Below are 19,587 nucleotides of genomic sequence, written 5' to 3' on the forward strand. Positions count from 1 at the left end.
AATCTAAATTTCCCCTAATTTTTGTAGGTTGAACTTCTCCCCCCAGGGAGAGCAGAATACCTTGTCAACCTTAAGAGGATCTGTCATCAGGCCATTTGCGCCGTGATGATGGGTCCCCTAAACATGGCTCCATTCACCTCTGCCCTCACCCTGGGGGCATAAAACAGCGGGGTCATCCAGTTATCCCCAAATCCAAACTCTTCAGTATCTCAGATGAGATCAGCTTTGCTTACATCGGAAGAAAGGAGCAAAGATGCAAGAATGCCCCTCGTCCCCCTCACGTGATCCTCTGCATACTGTAGGTTGTAATATTATAAAGCTATGGATTATTTTGGAGGGGGAATAAAATCCTCCTGGCCGAGTGCACAACTGACTTGATCACCCCCCAGACAAGCAGGTTGACAACCCTCTGGCCAATCACTTTACATGGTCATTTAGCCAGAAGGAAAGAAGAAGAAAACAACAGCAGCGATGTATAGAACATAATTAATCAAAATATAATCGAGAAGACGCAGATTCCCCCAGAGAGCCCCTTTTGCTTCTGTATCTAGAACACCCACACCTATTTGCCTTAATTTGACAAGATGATGGACTGGACGACTTTTTTTTTTTTTTTTTTAATTTCCTTGCAGTGTTTTGCAATCTCTCATGCACTTCTCAGGCAGATCAGAGCTGGTGTGTAACCACTGCGGGTATTTTCTGTGACTAATTTTACTTCTTCTGAAGTTTTACAGAGAATGCGGTTTTAGTAAAGATTTCAGAGCTTAAAGGGCACCCAGTCACAAATGACAAAGAAGCAGAGAAATACTATGAAAGGGGCTGTCCAGACGTGACATCAGCAGCACCGCTCACCTCCCCATGCGGAAGAGAGCAGAAACGGACAAGCCCTTTAATAGATACCAAAAAAATAGTAATAATAATTACCATGGATTCATACAAGATTGCACTTGTATAAAGTCATTATATGCCCTTGTGCATGATGCTTATTTCCCAAAAGGTGACAATTGGTAAGGGCAATGTGACCACAGTAATAAGAGGTTCAAAAAAAAAAAAAAGCTAAGGCATGTGCGTGTCTCAGTGGGGTATCTCATTTATGGCACATTCTGGCATCTAAAATGGGAATATCTCTTTAAACCAGAGGATCCAGACCAAATATACAACGTTCCCACAGGCAGCAGAATATGACAAAGTGCCAGGGGAAAAAAAAATCACTTCCCGATGGAGATGCACATCAAGCTCCATGTATTTCAAAACAATTCCAGCAACGCCTTCTCCTCTACGACCGAGGATGTAGTCACACAAGGGCTTTGAGAAAAAAAAAAAAAAAAAAAAAAAACAACATGAACCCTAGGGCGTAGCACAAAAACAAGCACCAGGATGCAGATCATCGCACATCTACTTCAAAAGCAGAAGTATCCTTATGTTGCAGGGCTCAGATTGTTTGGATACTTTAAAGTTAATTTAATCTTTTGATTCTTTCAATACTAGGAATAACCCCTTCACGATTTACCAACACTCTGCCTCCGAATTTGTTTTTGTTTTTTTTTTTAATCATCAAATGTCTTTAAAACATAATCCTAAGCACAACCTCCCTCTGATCGGAGTAATAATTGTCCAGGTTTCCATGAAGAAGAAGAGCAGTAGCAGTAAATCGCACAGCAAAGAAAGTTTACTGCCGTTTTGCAGCAATTGCAGGTGATGTCCTGAACACAAATCCATCGCTGCATCCATAGCTTTCACAGATGAAGGGCAATTTGATATAATCCGTGTGCAATTTTGCCAAAAAGTTCTTTGTGTGTCATTCAACAAGCACAAAAAGCCAGCAGCTAGAGATTAAGTGACAGCTATCCTAATGGTCTGCAACTTACAACCACAAATCTGTAAGAAACTGACCATTTTTTACCCCCCTGATGTCATACAAGTTAATTCAGATTTTTTTTCACTGAAGGAGAGTCTTTCTTTCCAAGCCAAAAAATAAACCTCCAGAAAAATTAAAAAAAAAATTTATTCAAATTTATCACCAAGCAACAAATCCGTGAGACACGGATGCAAACGGAAACCTTATCAGTGTTTCATGGATCCTAATAGACTTTAATGGCAGAATCGTTTCCCTCCAGAGTCCAGTGGTGGCAGCTTTACACTACTCCATCCGACGCTTGGCATTGTGCTTGGTGATGTACGGGCACAAAGCTCCTGGCAGGGGCGCAATTATTATGCTAAAGTTATACTAGAGGAGGCCAGGACTCTGCAGTCATGGGGTCAGCAGAACTTTGGTGACTTTTCTGCCCTCTGCCCCTCAGCTGTCGGTGACCCCGTTCTGTAATGTTACAGGGTCTTCATTTTGTGACTGAGTTGTTGTGTTTCCTAAAAGTTTCCATTTTCAGTTATACAACTGCACGTTTCTTCCCTCCCAAATATTCCACCAACAGACTGGTGGCATCTTATGACAGTACCACGTTGCATGGTGCACAGCGCAGGGTATCGTAGAGATACAATACATGCAGATATCAGCTTTCCTGTGCTAATCTAATATTATACATTTTATTGACAATCTCTGAGCGGAGACCACAGCGGTAACCGCAGCCGATATCACATTATATACAGAACGACTTCACGACTATAAATAATTGCTGTGGAACTAAAAGTAAGGTTACCAGATGTTCATATAAGAAGAGTAAAAATGCCCTAAGACAACAGCCACAGATAAGGCATTACTGGAAGATAAATATCAAATTCTAATTAAAACTAATAATAGTCAGCTTATTATTTTATTCCTTTTTCATTTTGACACTTGCCACCGTGGCTGCTTGAACTACACCAGAAAATAGGAGCTTCATACTGTGGTGGGTTTGGCACCAAATCTAAATGCTACACCAAGTCAGTGGTCTCCAACCTACAGCTGCTGTACAGCTACATGTAAAGGTTTTTGTTACTTTTTTGGGGGGACCCCACAGATCAGCAGAAAGAAGGGTCCCGATGCTTGTGCCTCCACCGCGGCGGCGTGGCTTAGTATTGCGGCTTATACTGAGGTCGCCTCCCAAAAGGATTTGTCGGAATCCAAATTATTTGTCATTCACTTGGTGCTACAGCTCCCCATCCTCCGCCATGTCAAGACGTGTGTTGCTCGAGGCTCGCTTACCGCAGGTAGGGAGGGAGTCCACAGAAAACCGTGTGGGGAGTACACACTTATAACCCTTGGGATTATTACGCTCTGGTTTGGAGAGACCCCAGAGCACAAAAACGCACATTTTATTTGCATAGAATAAGTTCAATGCAAATTGAATTTCTTGGGCTGATCGGGACAAACTGCAGAATTGTAATTTTGTCAGTCGTTCCTCAATACTCAAAACTACGAAGAAAATCACTTCAACAAAGGGACCATAGACTATTTACATGAGCCAAAACAGCGCCACCTGTGTCTATAGGCTGAATTCGGTATTGCAGAAAACAGCCACTGTCAATGAGGCGAGGGGAGGACAGACTACCGTAATTTATTTGATTTAAATCTAATATCACTGAATGATGAACTGCACGAAGCATGAGACTTGTAGTTCTCACAAGTGCCAGAAAAGACACCTGCTAACAATCTCCTGTGACATATAAAACCTCATAAGGCAAATTCCAGATTACTACTAATTCATATATAAGGGGATTGTGGTTCAAAAAGAAGAAAAAACGGACGGATGCATGAGACCTCGCCATGATGGCAAATGGTTTTAGCAAGTTCAGAAGCAAAGAAAACAAAAAGGGCATCGCCTCCAATTCAGATCCGTAAAGAGGCCAGTAACTTGCTTGCTGCTTTGCCCGTCCCTTTGCCAACCAGGATGAAATCATTCTGCCATCCCTTCCCACATAGTGGCAGCTTATATGGTAGGTAAATTAAGGAGCCAGTTAGAATTGTTTCCACCAGTAGCTCCAAACTGCGAAATTCTAGCAAAGATCGTGCAGTTCTCCCTGCAGGTGCTAGGGCTTCTTCATGTCTGCGGCCACAGGTATACATATCACTTGTAGATATGGGGCTGATTTATCAAATGATTTATTTACTTTTTTAATTTCTGGACGGTTTAGAAAGCGCTCACAATTGCGCAAAAAGCATTAAGCTACTTACTGGTAGCGGCATTTTTCGGAGGCCCATGACAGCACTACGAGAGAGGGGATCCGCCCTTCAGGAACAGGAAACCTACAGATACAAAAGGGCGGTACCTCTCCCCATGCATCAGTTGTATATTAGAGCCTGAGAGGACTACCGCGGTTAGTAGCACACAAATATACATTATATACAGTTACTGTACAAAAATAACCAATCATAATGAACTATATACCACACGAGAGACGTGTCTATCTCATTATATACATTATAGGAAGTGCAACCCCCACGTGAATAGGGAGGGAACTAAGGGTGCTGTCATGGGCCTCCGAAAAATGCCGCTACCAGTAAGTAGCTTAATGCTTTATTCGGACTCCCATGACAGCACTACGAGAGAATTACAGAGATGTAAACTACCTTAGGGAGGGACTATAGCCTGCAGCACCCTTAACCCGAAGGTGAGATCAGAAGAGAACCCCAAGTCCAACCTATAGTGTTTGAAAAAGGTGGAAGGGGATGACCACGTAGCCGCCTTATATATCTGGTCGATGGAGACTCCAGATCTCTTAGCCCAGGATGCAGCCATGGCCCGAGTGGAATGTGCCCTCAGATTCTGCGGAACAGGACCTCCACCTGCAGTATAAGCCAGAGAGATAGCCTCCCTAATCCACTTTGCTAACGTGCACTTTGACACTCTAAGACCTTTCCTGGGACCTTGGAAGGATAGAAACAACGCCTCCTCTCTCTTCCAAGCATCAGTGACTGATATATAATAATAATAATAATTTTTATTTATATAGCGCCAACATATTCCACAGCGCTTTACAAATTATAGAGGGGACTTGTACAGACAATAGACATTACAGCATAACAGAAATACAGTTCAAAACAGATACCAGGAGGAGTGAGGGCCCTGCTCGCAAGCTTACAAACTATGGGGAAAAGGGGAGACACGAGAGGTGGATGGTAACAATTGCTTTAGTTATTCGGACCAGCTATAGTGTAAGGCTCAGGTGTTCATGTAAAGCTGCATGAACCAGTTACCTGCCTAAGTATGTAGCAGTACAGACACAGAGGGCTAATACTGCATAAAGTGTATGAGAACATGATGCGAGGAACCTTTTTTTTTTTTTTTTTTTTTTTATTATAAATAGGCCACACAGGGATCGTTAGGTTAATGCATTGAGGCGGTAGGCCAGTCTGAACAAATGAGTTTTTAGTTTTTAGGATATATATTCTAATAGACATCTCCTAACATCTAATGTATGGAGTAACTCCTCTTTGGAATTAGAAGGATTAGGGAGAAATGATGGTAGAACTATCTCCTGAGATCTATGAAAATCTGAGGCCACTTTAGGTAAATAAGCTGGATCTGGTCTGAGGACTACTCTGTCCTGTAGAAACTCTGTATAGGGGGACAGCCTAGAAAGAGCCTGTATGTCTCCTACCCTACGAGCAGATGTAATTGCCACCAAAAATGCTGTTTTGAGGGATAGTAATTTAAGTGAGGCTGAATGTAAAGGCTCAAACGGTTCTTTAGTCAAGGCTGAGAGGACTAGGTTGAGATCCCAAGGCATTGACCTATTCCTGTGTATAGGTCTGGATCTACTAGCTGCTTTGATGAACCTTGATACCCAATAATTACCAGCAATGTTACAAGAAAATAGGGCCCCTAGGGCTGAGACTTGTACTTTTAGCGTACTCGTGGATAGATTTAGCTCTAGCCCCCTCTGCAGGAATTCCAGAATCTGGTTAATTGGTAAACCCTCTTCGATATTAAAATTTGAAGAGGCCAGAAACTTCCTCCAAGTTCTAGAGTAGATCTTAGTTGTTATGGGTTTTCTACTCTTCATAAGGGTATCAATGAGATTTGGAGAAAATCCTCTGTTTTTTAACAGTGACCTCTCAAAGACCATGCCGTCAAATGGAGACCCTTCACTTGTGGATGGTTGATCGGACCTTGATGAAGTAGGTCCGGGATGTCCGGCAGTACCCAGGGGTCTTCCACCGACATGGTCCTGAGCCAGGAGAACCAAGCCCTTCGGGGCCAGAACGGAGCGATCAGTATGATTCTCGCTTGATCCTCCCTTATTTTCCTGACCACCAGAGGCAACAGGTTTAGCGGGGGAAACGCATAAGCCAACCGGAAATCCCATCTGATCAGGAAGGCATCCACTGCCAGCGGATATTCCCTGGGATTCAAGGAACAGAATCTTTTCGCTTTTCTGTTGTCCTTGTTGGCAAATAAGTCCACCTCTGGATGACCCCACCTGCGAACAATCTGGTTGAAGATTTTTGTGTTCAGAGACCATTCTCCTTGTCTTAAGGTGTTTCGACTTGGTTTTCCGCTATCTGGAGCAGGCGGTCCGCTATTTCCATCAGGGACTCGGAGCGTGTTCCACCTTGGTGATTCACGTAGGCCACTGCCACCTGATTGTCGGAGAGGATTTTGACATGGTGACCCTGTAGATACACGAGGAGTTCCTTAATTGAGAATTCAATTGCCATCAACTCCTTCTGATTGGAAGAGGCTGATGTTTGGGGGTCCCATAGACCCTGGACTACAACGTCACCCATGTGTGCCCCCCACCCCGTGGGGCTGGCGTCTGTTGTGATTACCCGAGTCACCTGAGTCACCCAGGGAACTCCAGCTGACAGATTGTCTTCCTCTAGCCACCATCTAAGAGATGCAAGAACCCCTGAACTCAATGTCATCTGACCCTGCAAGGAACCCTGTAAGATTCTATCATAATGTAGTACGTCAAACTGTAAAGGCCTGGAGTGGAATTGGGCCCAACGGACGGCGGGGATACAGGAAGTTAGGGAACCTAACAAAGACATAGCCTGTCTAAGGGTCATAGATGGTTTATTAATTGCTTTTAACACCTGTTGTTGGATATGAAGTAATTTATCAGGCGGAAGACAGCATTGTTGGGACTCGGAATTTAACAGCAGCCCTAGGAACCTCTGGGTCTTTAGGGGTTGCAAACGGGATTTATCGTAATTTATGATCCAGCCCAGATTTTCCAGTTTAAATATAGCTGTTTTAACCTGAGCTAGGCAATGGTCTACTGAGTTCCCCACTATTAGGAAATCATCCAGATACGGAACAATGAGGATATCGGATTCACGTAAGTGCGCCATAACCTCCGCAACTACTTTAGTAAATACCCGGGGAGACGCTGAGAGGCCGAAGGGAAGGGCTCTAAATTGAAAATGACGAACAAAACCTCCCATAGACACCGCCACACGTAGAAACCTCTGGAAGTTTCTGTGGATAGGAACATGATAGTATGCATCCTTTAAGTCCACAACTACCATGAAGCAGTGTTTAAACAACATCTTTATTGCAGAACTGATTGACTCCATTTTAAACGTGGTATTAACCAGGTATTCATTAAGGGATTTAAGATTGATAATAGTCCTGAACGACTTGTCTGGTTTTTGAATCAGAAAAAGAGGAGAGTAGAATCCTCTTCCTCTCTCTGACTCCGGAACCTCAATCAGTACATTTTTACGGCATAAAGTCATGACCTCTGACTCTAAGGCCATCTGCTCAATAGTGGAGGAACGCAAGGGGGTTAACATAAACTTATCCTGAGGCCAGTGAACAAATTCCAATTTTAGACCTTCTGATATAATACCTCGGACCCAGTCACTATTCGTGATGTTAGTCCATGCGGAAGAGAAGGTTGACAATCTCCCTCCCACAGGGATCGCTAGTCATTGGTCTGGTTTCTTACGTTCTTTTGAGGAACGGCGAAACATGTAACCCGTACCTTTCCTGCGTCTATCCTCCCATCTAAAATTCTCTCTAGAGGGTGAGGACGCGCGCTTCCTTCCACGACCAAATCTCCTCCTGTTGAATGGACGCCGGTAAGAAGCTGATGACAAATTAGGGAATTTTTTCTTATCATCCCCAGCCTTTTCGAGCAGCTCATCCAAAGTTGGCCCAAAGAGATATTCCCCTTTACATGGGATAGCGCATAACTTGGATCTTGACTGGATATCCCCCGACCAACACTTCAACCATAAGGCTCTACGAGCCGCGTTGGAGAGTCCTGCTGCTCTGGCTGCCATTCTGACCGAGTCCACCGACGCATCCGACAGGAAAGCCGCAGCATCCTGAATCACTGGAAGCGCACCTAGAATAGAATTCCTGGAAGCGCCTTCTTTAAGCTGGGATTCCAACTGTTCCAGCCAGACCATTAGGGATCTGGCTGTACAAGTCGCAGCCACTGCTGGCCTCAAGGATCCGGCTGCCATCTCCCAGGTACCTTTAAGGAAGGTATCCGCCTTCCTGTCAAGGGGGTCTTTAAGGGAACCCATGTCCTCGAAAGGTAATGCTGCTTTCTTAGATGCTTTCGCCACCGCAGCATCTAATTTAGGGGCCTTGTCCCAGGTATCCACAGCCGCATCTTCAAAGGGATACCTGCGCTTTAAAGCCGGTGGCAAAGAACCTTTCTTCTCCGGTTTTTTCCATTCCCGGAGAATCAGGTCTTGAATTTTATCATTCACCGGGAAAGATCTGCGTTTCTTGTATTCCAAGCCGCTGAACATTAGCTCCTGACGGGAAGGCTGAGTCTTAGGCTCTTCTAGGCCCATCGTGCCTCTGACCGACTTGACTAGTTTATCCACCCGGTCTAGAGGCAGACAGAATCGGCCAGAGTCCTCTTCTGATGACGAGGAAGAGAGAATTGAGCCATAAGAACCCTCCTCTTTATCTTCCTCCGAAGAATCTGAGATCACCGAAGCTCTTTGTTTTGAACTTCCCGCCTGGGACAAAGACCGCAGGGATTCCTTAACTTCCATACGGATCATCTCCTTTAGACTAGCCGTAGAAGCAGATTCTTCCGCTACCTAGGGGAGGACAATAAGGGAGATACCATCTATCTAGCCTGATGTCACTCAACCCCTCCACTCCTGTAGACCTCACCGTCTGTTGTATACAGGAGGCACACAATTTTTTAGGGTAGGAATCTGGTAAAGGGACTTCACATAGGGCACACTCCTTATGTTTCGACTTTGCACTTCTCTTCCCCTAGAATGACAAAGTATAAGGGGCCCGCGTCACTGAGTGAACATTCACGTAGATCACTTACCAGTGTACGCCAAAGAAAAAGGTACCGGAACACGAGGGGGCTCCTTGCCAGTCGAAGCTCTAGATCCTTGCCTGGACGAGCTTTTACGGCTGGACTGGTCACTTCTGATATGCTCCTTTCCCACGGCTTCCTGCCGCACTTTATCCAGAAGCTGAGGCTGCTGCTCACCATCATCTGCCATGATGAGACTGTGGCCAAAAGCAGGGTTCTATCGCCAACACCTGCTTATATCCCCTGTATTCCGGTCAGCAGGCCACCTGGCGTGTTCCCCATTGGTTCCTGATGATCAGGCTGCAGCTGGGATGTTAGCGGTGGTAATACAGAAGAACAGGCGACCGGACCATGGGCGCCGCCATTTTGGAAAAGACCGCGCATGCGCAGCCCACCGCAAACCGGAAGCGCCTGCCGGCTCCACCCCCCGGCGCCCCAGCGTTCCGGAAACGCTCAGTGAGCGATGCAGGACGCCGGGAATGCCCAGCAGTGCTCCGGACGGCGCTCCACTTCCGACGCCGCAACCGCACCACCGCACCTCACCGCCACCGCCTGACCCAGGGGGGGGAAATGAAACATACCAACGCCGGCTTCCGGAGACAAGGAATCCTCCGGACCCTGCTCCCTGCTGCCAACGCCACTGACGTGCAGTCCAGCCTGGACCACCGTGGCGTCTCCAGGACTTTCCGCACCGGTCGAGGTAGGAGACCCCCCCGCTACCAGATTCGACCGGCCGGCCTGGGTTCCTTACGAGATGAAATCTGTAGGATCCTGTCCCTCCAGGAACAGGAAACCAACTGATGCATGGGGAGAGGTACCGCCCTTTTGTATCTGTAGGTTTCCTGTTCCTGAAGGGCGGATCCCCTCTCTCGTAGTGCTGTCATGGGAGTCCGAATAAATTGAGGCATTTGACGTTTTCAAGCCAGTCCTGGCCAGCGCCTTTAACATATGAAAAAAAAAAAGAGAAGCTGGAGTACATTTATGCCGTTGTTGCACCACTTTTCTTGAAGAAAGTTGTCAAATTTGGAGACCAAGAAAAGTGGTGCAACTACGGAATAAATGTACTCAAGCTCCTGGAGTTTCTTGGATGGTGCAGGGAAATTATGTGCCAAGGCACAAAAGGCATTGAAAAGGCACTGTACTTTTGAGAATTTGGTTCATCAGATTCCAGTACACTGACACTGCTGGGAAAATGCAAGTGTTACTGAATCGTGGCCCAGGACTCCATATATTGTCTCTCTCTGGCTGCAGTGATAGGGAGCAGTCATGTGGCTTATCTGGATCACATCTACCAAAGTCCAGAGAGAGAGAGAGAAAGATGAAGCAACTTTGCAAAAAAATCTGACATTTTTTATTTACAATTATTAGTCTCCTCTCCAGACTTGTGTGTCTCAACGTTTACAAACAGCAACTAGCAAACCTTGTGTAGTCCAATTCTAAATCATTAAACCCACTGAGCCTGCCAAAGGGTACAAAACTCAGGCTAGGTTCACATCATGCCTTTTTATCACTTTTTTGCAGAAACCGTACGTCCATTAACAACAGGCAAACCATTTACAATTTATTTCTAACCCTGCAGTGCAGAATCACAAGCTTTTAGGAAGCTACTTTTTAGCAGACACAGAATAACACATTGCATGAAGATCAGGGGACCCGGCCTCAGAGCAGCCTGTGACCAAAGCGACAGCTGCAGTCCACAAGATTGCACCCAACTAACACAAAGGCCCTGGCCCAGGACAGAAACCAGATTCAAATCGTTTTTAACCCCTTAATAAAAAAGGCAATTTTTCGTTTCTCGGTTATTTTTTTTTTCCCCTTTCTTCCAGGATCTATACATTTTTTCTTTTGATTTCTCCACTGACATCGTCTTACAAGTGCTTGTTTTTTGTTTGGGCTTTTTTACAGGACGAGTTGTAGAAATACTGTGACAGAAAAGGCCTTTATGATGGAATTGCAAGGGAATCCAAAGGGCTTCGGACTGATGGCCGCCATGTTGGTAGCCTTTGGAACACTGCTGTTACTTTTAACAGCACCATTTAAAGGATTAAAGTGTTGCAATCTGACCTAGTACTAATCACAGATTTTACTTTTGGGTACCAGCTGAATAACAGCCAAAGATGTTTGGGGGGGGGGGGGGATTAGGAGGACCTAAATAATATTGGCAAGTGGTTTTGATGTTATGGCTGACTCATATATTATGGTTTTTTTTGTTTGCTCTTTTTACTTACAGAACATCTCTTCTGCTGAACGCCTGCAACCGATATTGCAAACCTGATTAAATCCCGTTCATTTCTGCCTCGGCATAAATCCAGTAGCAAGCTCTGTCTGCAAAATCTAAAAGAGAAAAAAAATAAAAAATAATTAGCTATTGTCCATGAGTCAACCATTTATTATACACATTTCTGAACCCAGAATGTCACGGCATAAAAAGGGAATAAAAATCATGACGCAACTCTGCAAACAGTCACGATTCTTCATTCTGATATGTGTACACAGCTCCTATGCAGACCTGTGCGTCTCTATGGTCAGAGTACAAACCCTGCACAGTCTCCAAGGCCTCACACCAAAATAAAAAAAAAAGGTCAGATTTTCACGCACGAATAAATACGGTGAATAAAACTGATTTTTAGCTGCAGAATTTTCAACCTTCAATATAACCTAACATTAGACCACAGAAATTGGCATCTTTACTACCTAGAGACACACAATTACTTCTAAATAGCAATTAAATCGCCAATAAATTATTACTATGTGACAGCCTCCCAAATACGGGAGCCAAGAGCAGCCAGCCTCCCAAAGACAGGGGCCAAGAGCAGTCAGCGTCCCAAAGACGGGGGCCAAGAGCAGTCAGCGTCTCAAAGACGGGGGCCAAGAGCAGTCAGCGTCCCAAAGACGGGGGCCAAGAGCAGCCAGCCTCCCAAAGACGGGGGCCAAGAGCAGTCAGCGTCCCAAAGACGGGGGCCAAGAGCAGTCAGCGTCCCAAAGACGGGGGCCAAGAGCAGCCAGCCTCAAAAAGACGGGGCCAAGAGCAGCCAGCCTCCCAAAGACGGGGCCAAGAGCAGCCAGCCTCCCAAAGACAGGGGCCAAGAGCAGCCAGCCTCCCAAAGACGGGGGCCAAGAGCAGTCATCCTAAGCCCCAGGCAGTATTTTATGTAAACCACAGAAGGTATTCATACATGAATGTGACAAACTGCAAGTAAGGGAGTGGCCACGCGGTAATCACCTTGATCTCTTCCCGAGCTATGATGTAATTCACACATCATGAGCCAGCTTATACAGTATATGGCAAGTGTATAATGGAGTACAAAGATGGTGGTGAGAGGCCTTCAGAGGGCCTCTGGCTGTCACTAACAACTTCAGACAGCGGTATTGAAAATTTCCATCAAGAATATGTACTAGATTACAAGGTACCAAACGGGTTAACATGACAGCCAGAGTCCCTCCTGAAGGCCTCTATCACTGCCATCTTTGTACTCCAATAGGATGGGTTTCAGAGGAGATTTTTATTTTTTATCATTTTTGGCAATAATAATAATTCTTTTTTTGCCATTTACTATATAAAAGTTGGAATCACTCCCCTCTACCCAATATATATATTTTTTTTCTTAAAATTCCGATCTATGACATTGTCAAGCTTACTGCACCCTACAGTAAACTAAGAATATGAAAAAAAAAAAAGAAAAAAAAAAAGCTGAAACAAATTATGGGTTAGCTTGATTTCCCCATCTAAGAAAAAAAGGAATAAAAAAAAGCAATCAAAACATTGTACAGACCCCTAAAACGATTCAAATAAAGTATAAGGCTATGTGCACATGTTGCAGATTTTGCTGCGGATCCGCAGCGGTTTTGACGCTGCGGATTCGCAGCTGTTTTCCCTGAGTTTACAGTATCAGGTAAACCTACGGAAAACAAAATCAGCAGTGCACATGCTGCGGAAAAAAAAACGTGTGGAAACGTAGCGTTGTTTATTCCGCAGCATGTCAATTCTTTGTGTGGATTCTGCAGCGGTTTACACCTGCTCCACAAAAGGAATCCGCAGGTGTAAAACCGCAGGTGAAATTCGCAGAAAAACCGCATAAAATCCATGGTAAATCCGCAGGTAAAACGCAGTGCTTTTTACCTGCGGATTTCTCAAAACAGGTGCGGAAAAATCCACAGAGGTTCCATCTACGTGTGCACATACCCTTACAGCTCACCATGAAACTAGCTATAAAAAAAAAAAAAAAAAAAAAACATTTTTTGATACAGTTTTTATATTTTTATTTTTTTTTAACCAACACATAAGAAAAACTATATAAAGTAAGTTTCATATGCTATTGGACTGGATTTCGAAGGTAATTTTTTTCTATAGAGTGACCGTCATAGCAATTAAAGGGAACCTGTCACCCCGTTTTTTTTTTTGCAGTTGCGCAGTGCATTCGGATCTCGCGCCTGCGCATTATGCTTTGCCCAACTGTGGGCATAGCATACAGCACATCACCGCGCGATCTGTGCGATTCACAGATCGAGTTTATGTCAGACACGGCGAAGAGCGGGGGGAGAAACAGTCATTTAACCACGCCCATTTGACCAGACCAGCATGATTGACAGGCGAAAACGGCGACTTTACAAAGGTATTTTGGCAGCAAAGGTGGGGAAACAGGGGACAATAAAAGCACTGTTGTAAAGCACAGCTCAGGCCCTATTTAACGCTATTTTTTACCTCATATTGAAAAAAACGGGGTGACAGGTTCCCTTTAAAAACACAGAAATAAAAAAATGGTGGCGGTGGGGAAATAAATGGTGAAATGTACACTTCAAATATCGAACTTCATGACTGGCAGATTTTTGTTGCAGTTTGGAACTGTCAGCGTATGGGAAAAAAAGTAAAAGATATATACGGTAGTTGATGCAACCCCACGAGCTAATAATAGGAATAATGCAAGAAATCACAATTCATTACATCTAACACATCGGAGGTCCTGTCTCTAAGGCCATGTGCACACGTTACGGATTAGGCTTAGGAATTTTTGGTGTGGATGCTGCATCTCTTGGCAGAAAACGCAGGTGCAGATTTGACACGTTTTTTGTGCGGATTTTAAGGCTAGTTTCATATTTGCGTTTAAATCCGCGCTTAAAACGCATCCGCAAGTGGTGGAAAAAACGCATATAAACGCGTACAAACGCAGCGTTTTTTTAGATGCATGCGGTGTCGCATGCGGTTAAAAAAACGCCGCGTTTGTACGCGTTTTTTCCTGTGTTTGTGTTTTTGGTACGCATGATGAGAAATTTCACAAGAGAAAAATCAAGATAACCAGACACCGCCAATGGGACTACAGAGGGCGTGTATTATGACAAAACGCGGAACGATATAAATGGCCCCCCAAAAGAAAATTCATGAATACCGTAGCTGGTTTTTGTTCATTCTGCTTCACAAAAATCGGAATAAAAAGCGATCAAAAATGTCACGTGCCCGAAAATGTTACCAATAAAAATGTCAACTCGTCCCGCAAAAAACAAGACCTCACATGACTCTGTGGACCAAAATATGGAAAAATTGTAGCTCTCAAAATGTGGTAACGCAAAAAATATTTTTGGGAATAAAAAGCGTCTTTTAGTGTGTGACAGCTGCCAATCATAAAAATCCACTAGAAAAACCCCTATAAATAGAAATCAAACCCCCTTCATCAACTCCTTAGTTAGGGAAAAATTTAAAAAAATGTATTTATTTCCATTTTCCCATTAGGGTTAGGGTTTGGGTTAGGGCTAGGGTTAGGGTTTGGATCCCTTCATCACCTTGATGGTGGGGGGTGGCTTATCAGTGTCTAGACTTGTTTTTCTCTATTGAAACGCATGCGTTCAAAAACGCAACCAAACGCATGTGCTTAAAAACGCATGCGTTTACATAGACAGCAATGCGTTTTTTTTACTCAAACCTTGCGCAATCGAACGCATGCGTTTCCTGGCGACAAATAGACGTCTCTAGAAATTACTACATGTTGCATTTCCGCGCCAAGCAGCAAGCGACGAAACGACGCATGCGTCGTCAAACGCGGCAAAACGCGAACAAAAAAAAGCATGCATTTTTAATGTTAAATATAGGAAAACACGACGCATGCGTTTATATGCGGTACAAACGCTGCGGCAAAAAACGCAAATGTGAAAACAGCCTTACTGCGTTTTTTACCCCTGCGGATTTCTATAAAGGAATGGGTACAAAAAAGGTGCAGATCCGCAAAAAAGAAGTGACATGCTACTTCTTTTAATCCACAGCGTTTCCGCACAGAATTTTCCGCACCATTAGCACAGCATTTTTTTTTTCCCCTATTGATTTACACTGTACTGTAAATCACTTGGGGATCTGCAGCGTTTCTGCACGGCAAAAAACTCTGGGGATCCGCAGGAAATCCGCAACGTGTGCATATAGCCTAAACCCCTAGGATCGGTTGGTTAGCATGCTTAACACTTCGTTCTACGTTATACACCCAAAGACACCACAAATGAGTCATGTGCCAAACGAACCCATCACTAAAATTTGCATAATCAAATTCACACGAAAAGAAGTCGTCGTCAGGACAGCCCATAAAAGGAAGAGATTTGCATAAACTTTAACTGTGCCATGTATAAATATTATAAATATTACAAATTAATTTACACAAACAGCTGTTAGACAAAAGTACAGTAGCTTGGAATCTGCCCTCTTCTTGGTAATGGTCCCCTAAGGGTATGTGCACACGTTGCGGATTCTCTGCAGCGTTTTTTTGGGGTGCAGAAACGCTGCAGATCCGCAGATCGATTTACAGTACAATGTACATCAATGAGAAAAAAAAATGCTGTGCACACTTTGCGGAAAATCCGCTGCGGAAACGCTGCGGTTTAAAAGAAGTAGCATCTCACTTCTTTTTTGCGAATCTGCAGCGTTTTTGTACCCATTCCATTATAGAAAACCGCAGGGTAAAAAACGCAAAAAATCCACCAAAAAACGCAGGGAAAAAAAACCACACAAAAAACGCTGCAGAACCGCACAAAAAACGCAACAAATCCGCAGGTGCGTTTTCTGCCAGGAGAGGCAGAATCCGCACCAGAAATTCCTAAGGCTAATCCGCAACGTGATCACATAGCCTGACTATAAAACGATCAGAGCAGTTCTTGTGGCTGGAACCCCCAGAGATCAGGTGTGATCTTGGAGGATGATCGGTACTAATGAGTAATTTCCTGGCAACACCACCACTGGAGAAATGAAGCATTACACTGCACCCATTGTGCAGCGAATAATGCCCAAACACGCCAGGTCCTACAGAAAGAAAAAACTCTTTGTGATGGTAGAGAAGAGGGCGACATCATCCCCACCTGAACGGTGAACTCACCTCTATTAAAGAATCGGTACAAATGGAAAATAAGCCATGCAAAGGAAACTCCAAAAGTCTCAGCAAAATGCTGCATATAGAAGAGTTTTTGCATTTCAAAGATTTTCAGACCAGGGCTAAGTACAGATAATAACTTCCCCTATTACTGCACATGATGAGAATAGTCCATTGTTCAAGGTGAATGTTTATGACTACTTTGCCTAAAAAAAATAAAATAAATAAATACATTTAAAAAAAATTGCTTTAAGTGTAAGTCCTTAAAACTTTTTTCCAAGTGAATTTGGTGTAGGTCTGCTCCAAAAACCACCCGAAAAGTAATCAGAAAATGGAAAAAAAAAAAAAGATTCCTGAATCATCTTTAAAAAAATAAATAAATAAATAAAGTGTTATATAAACTTAACCTAAAGCACCAATTTCAAAATAAACAAAAACCTTTTTGGAGGCAGCTCCACAGATACTGAGCTGAACGCTGTGTGCGCCGGATAATGAAATCCCCAGTAATTTGCCTCCATCCTCTGCCATCCACAGACTGACTATCCCACTTTGTAGCTGGTGTAAAGTGGAGGGGTCTGAAGTGAGGGTATGTGCACATGTAGGTTGGATCTCTGCGGATTTTTTCCGCACTTGTTTTTGTAAATCCGCAGGTAAACCGCACTGCAGATTACCTGTGGATTTACCGCGGTTTTTGTGCGGATTCCACCTGCGGTTTTACACCTGTGGATTCCTACTATGGAGCAGGTGTAAACCGCTGCCAAATCCACATAAAGAATTGACATGCTGCGGAATAAACAACGCAGCGTTTCCAAGCTTTTTTTTTCAGCAGCATGTGCACTGCGGATTTTGTTTTCCATAGGTTTACATGGTACTGTAAACTCATGGAAAACTGCTGCAGATCCGCAGCGTCAAAACTGCTGCGGATCCGCAGCAAAATCCGCAACGCGTGCACATAGCCTGAAGTATCAGCGACTTCAGCCACGTAGAAAAAAATAATTTGGCTACAGCCTATACCAGAACAGAGATCAGGCTGAATTGCTTTCCTTCTGGATCTTGAGGTTACAGATAACTTATAAACAATTTGCAGTTCCAAAAAAGAAGGAAGTCAGAGGATGATGAATGTAACAAAATCAGCATCACATCCTACAACCAGCCAATTATACTGTGGATAACAGTCGCAGCTAATAAACAGGACACAGCCAAAAAGGTTCACCAAGCAGCAAGAAAACACAGATAATCCAGGACTGCAACAAGGGGGCTGCAACTGTTTACATTCTTTAGAAGCAACATTGTAATAATGTAACCCCAAATTACACACTGGTCATCTACCATATGAAAAAAAAGATTACGGTACACCGTCTTATTCAGCAACAATATCCTAAATGTGCAACTGTACATATAAACCATGGCGAGGCCACACGGCTTCTCCAAGCACTGCAGCCTCAACAAACAACTGATCAGGGGGTGTGCTGGGAGTTTGAGTCCCACCAGTCTGATATTAATGACATATCCTAAGGAAAGGCCATCAAATTTAAAGAACTGGAAAACCCAACAGTAGGGGGGTTTACTGTATAGGTTTTTTTCTAGAACGCCATAATAAAAGCGCTATAATCTGTGCTCCCTCTAGTGGTGGCTAAAGGCAGCTAAGAAGTCATAATTAACCCCTGTGAGTAGACTGTGGCCTAAACATGCTACTGTGGCTGCACAGTGTGCGGACTTGTCTCCCATTGCGAAGATCGGGGACGTCATGGATTGGTGACTACATTGGAGCACCCAGCAGCGGATCTTGATTATTTGCCTAAGTGCATTCAGCGGCAGAACCACCATTAATAACCTCACTGATAGCAGCCGAGGATTTCTGCACATAGCTCATGCTCCAAACTAAAGAAATCCAGATGTTTTGCAAATTTATTTTCCATTTTTTTCATTTGCAGACCAGTAACAGGTCTATCCATCAGTCCATGACTTCTCCATCTTTGTGTAGTCATTTCACTGTTGAGGAGTGAATAACAGCAGCAATTGCATTACTGTGTTTATATTAGGCAATTGCAAGGTCAGCAATTTCCTAACACACAAGTGGAGATTCTGTGCCCAGTAAAGGTGCCTAAACTGGGAGGTGGCACTGGGCGGGCGGGCGGCCCGTCCTATACTGGTTGCTTCTTCCAGTAAAGCAGTTCTTATAATAGTAAAATGTCTACATGCGAGAAGCTGACGGACATCCCCGAAGATTTACCAACCCGAGCCATTCAATAAACCAGTCTCCTGGAATCAGCCACTCTCCGGCTGTGGCGACACTATAACTCCCACCAGGAGCTTAAAGTAGTTTTGGCTTCAACTAAATCCAGATCACTGCCATAAACCTGACCTCTTGATTAAAAAAAAAAAAAAAAAAAAAATGAGGGTTGTCAAACAGGGGGCTCAACGTGTCTGCTATAGGAGCAAGCTGGCAAAATTAGCCGCAAGTTCTAGAAATTCCCACAAAGATTGGACACCAGTCACTACCCACTGTACACCCCACCCGATGCCCTTCGTCCCCTTAATGTGCCCTCTCCTCTGTATTTACCCATTATGTACCACAAATTAGATACAAAACATGAACATCTGCTGATTTCAGAGGCTTCACTCCTGGTGCCATCACCCACCCCTGTACTGCTGCACCCCTCTGCCCACCACACACTTCACCTTGCTGTTTCCACTGCCCACCCAGTCTACCCATCGTATCCTCCGAAGCCTCCCCTCTGCATGTCCTAGGAGAATTACCACTCCAAACATCCCCAATAACTGGTAACAGAATAGAGACCAGCTTATCTTCACTATTCCCCTCAGCCACCCCTGCTCGCAGGGCTCCCCTCCTCAGCCTCCCCTGCTCGCAGGGCTCCCCTCCTCAGCCTCTCCTGCTCGCAGGGCTCCCCTCCTCAGCCTCTCCTGCTCGCAGGGCTCCCCTCCTCAGCCTCCCCTGCTCGCAGGGCTCCCCTCCTCAGCCTCCCCTTCTCTCACTACTCTCCTCAGACTCCCCTGTTCACAGGGTTCCCCTCCTCAGCCTCCCCTCCTCACACTGCTCCCCTCA

General features: G+C 44.4%; 1 protein-coding gene across 2 annotated transcripts in view; it reads right to left on the reverse strand.

Moving 5' to 3' along the window:
• Nucleotides 1-19,587, reverse strand: part of JAK1 (Janus kinase 1) — a 74,782-nt gene that overhangs the window by 34,706 nt on the left and 20,489 nt on the right. For both annotated transcript variants that reach the window (XM_069738197.1, XM_069738198.1), the window contains exon 2: nucleotides 11,409-11,514. The gene's annotated coding sequence lies outside the window, so the exon portion shown is untranslated. The remainder of the gene's footprint in view (nucleotides 1-11,408; nucleotides 11,515-19,587) is intronic.

The sequence above is a fragment of the Ranitomeya imitator genome, chromosome 8 (assembly GCF_032444005.1).
Source record: "Ranitomeya imitator isolate aRanImi1 chromosome 8, aRanImi1.pri, whole genome shotgun sequence".
NCBI classification, from domain to species: Eukaryota; Metazoa; Chordata; class Amphibia; order Anura; family Dendrobatidae; genus Ranitomeya; species Ranitomeya imitator.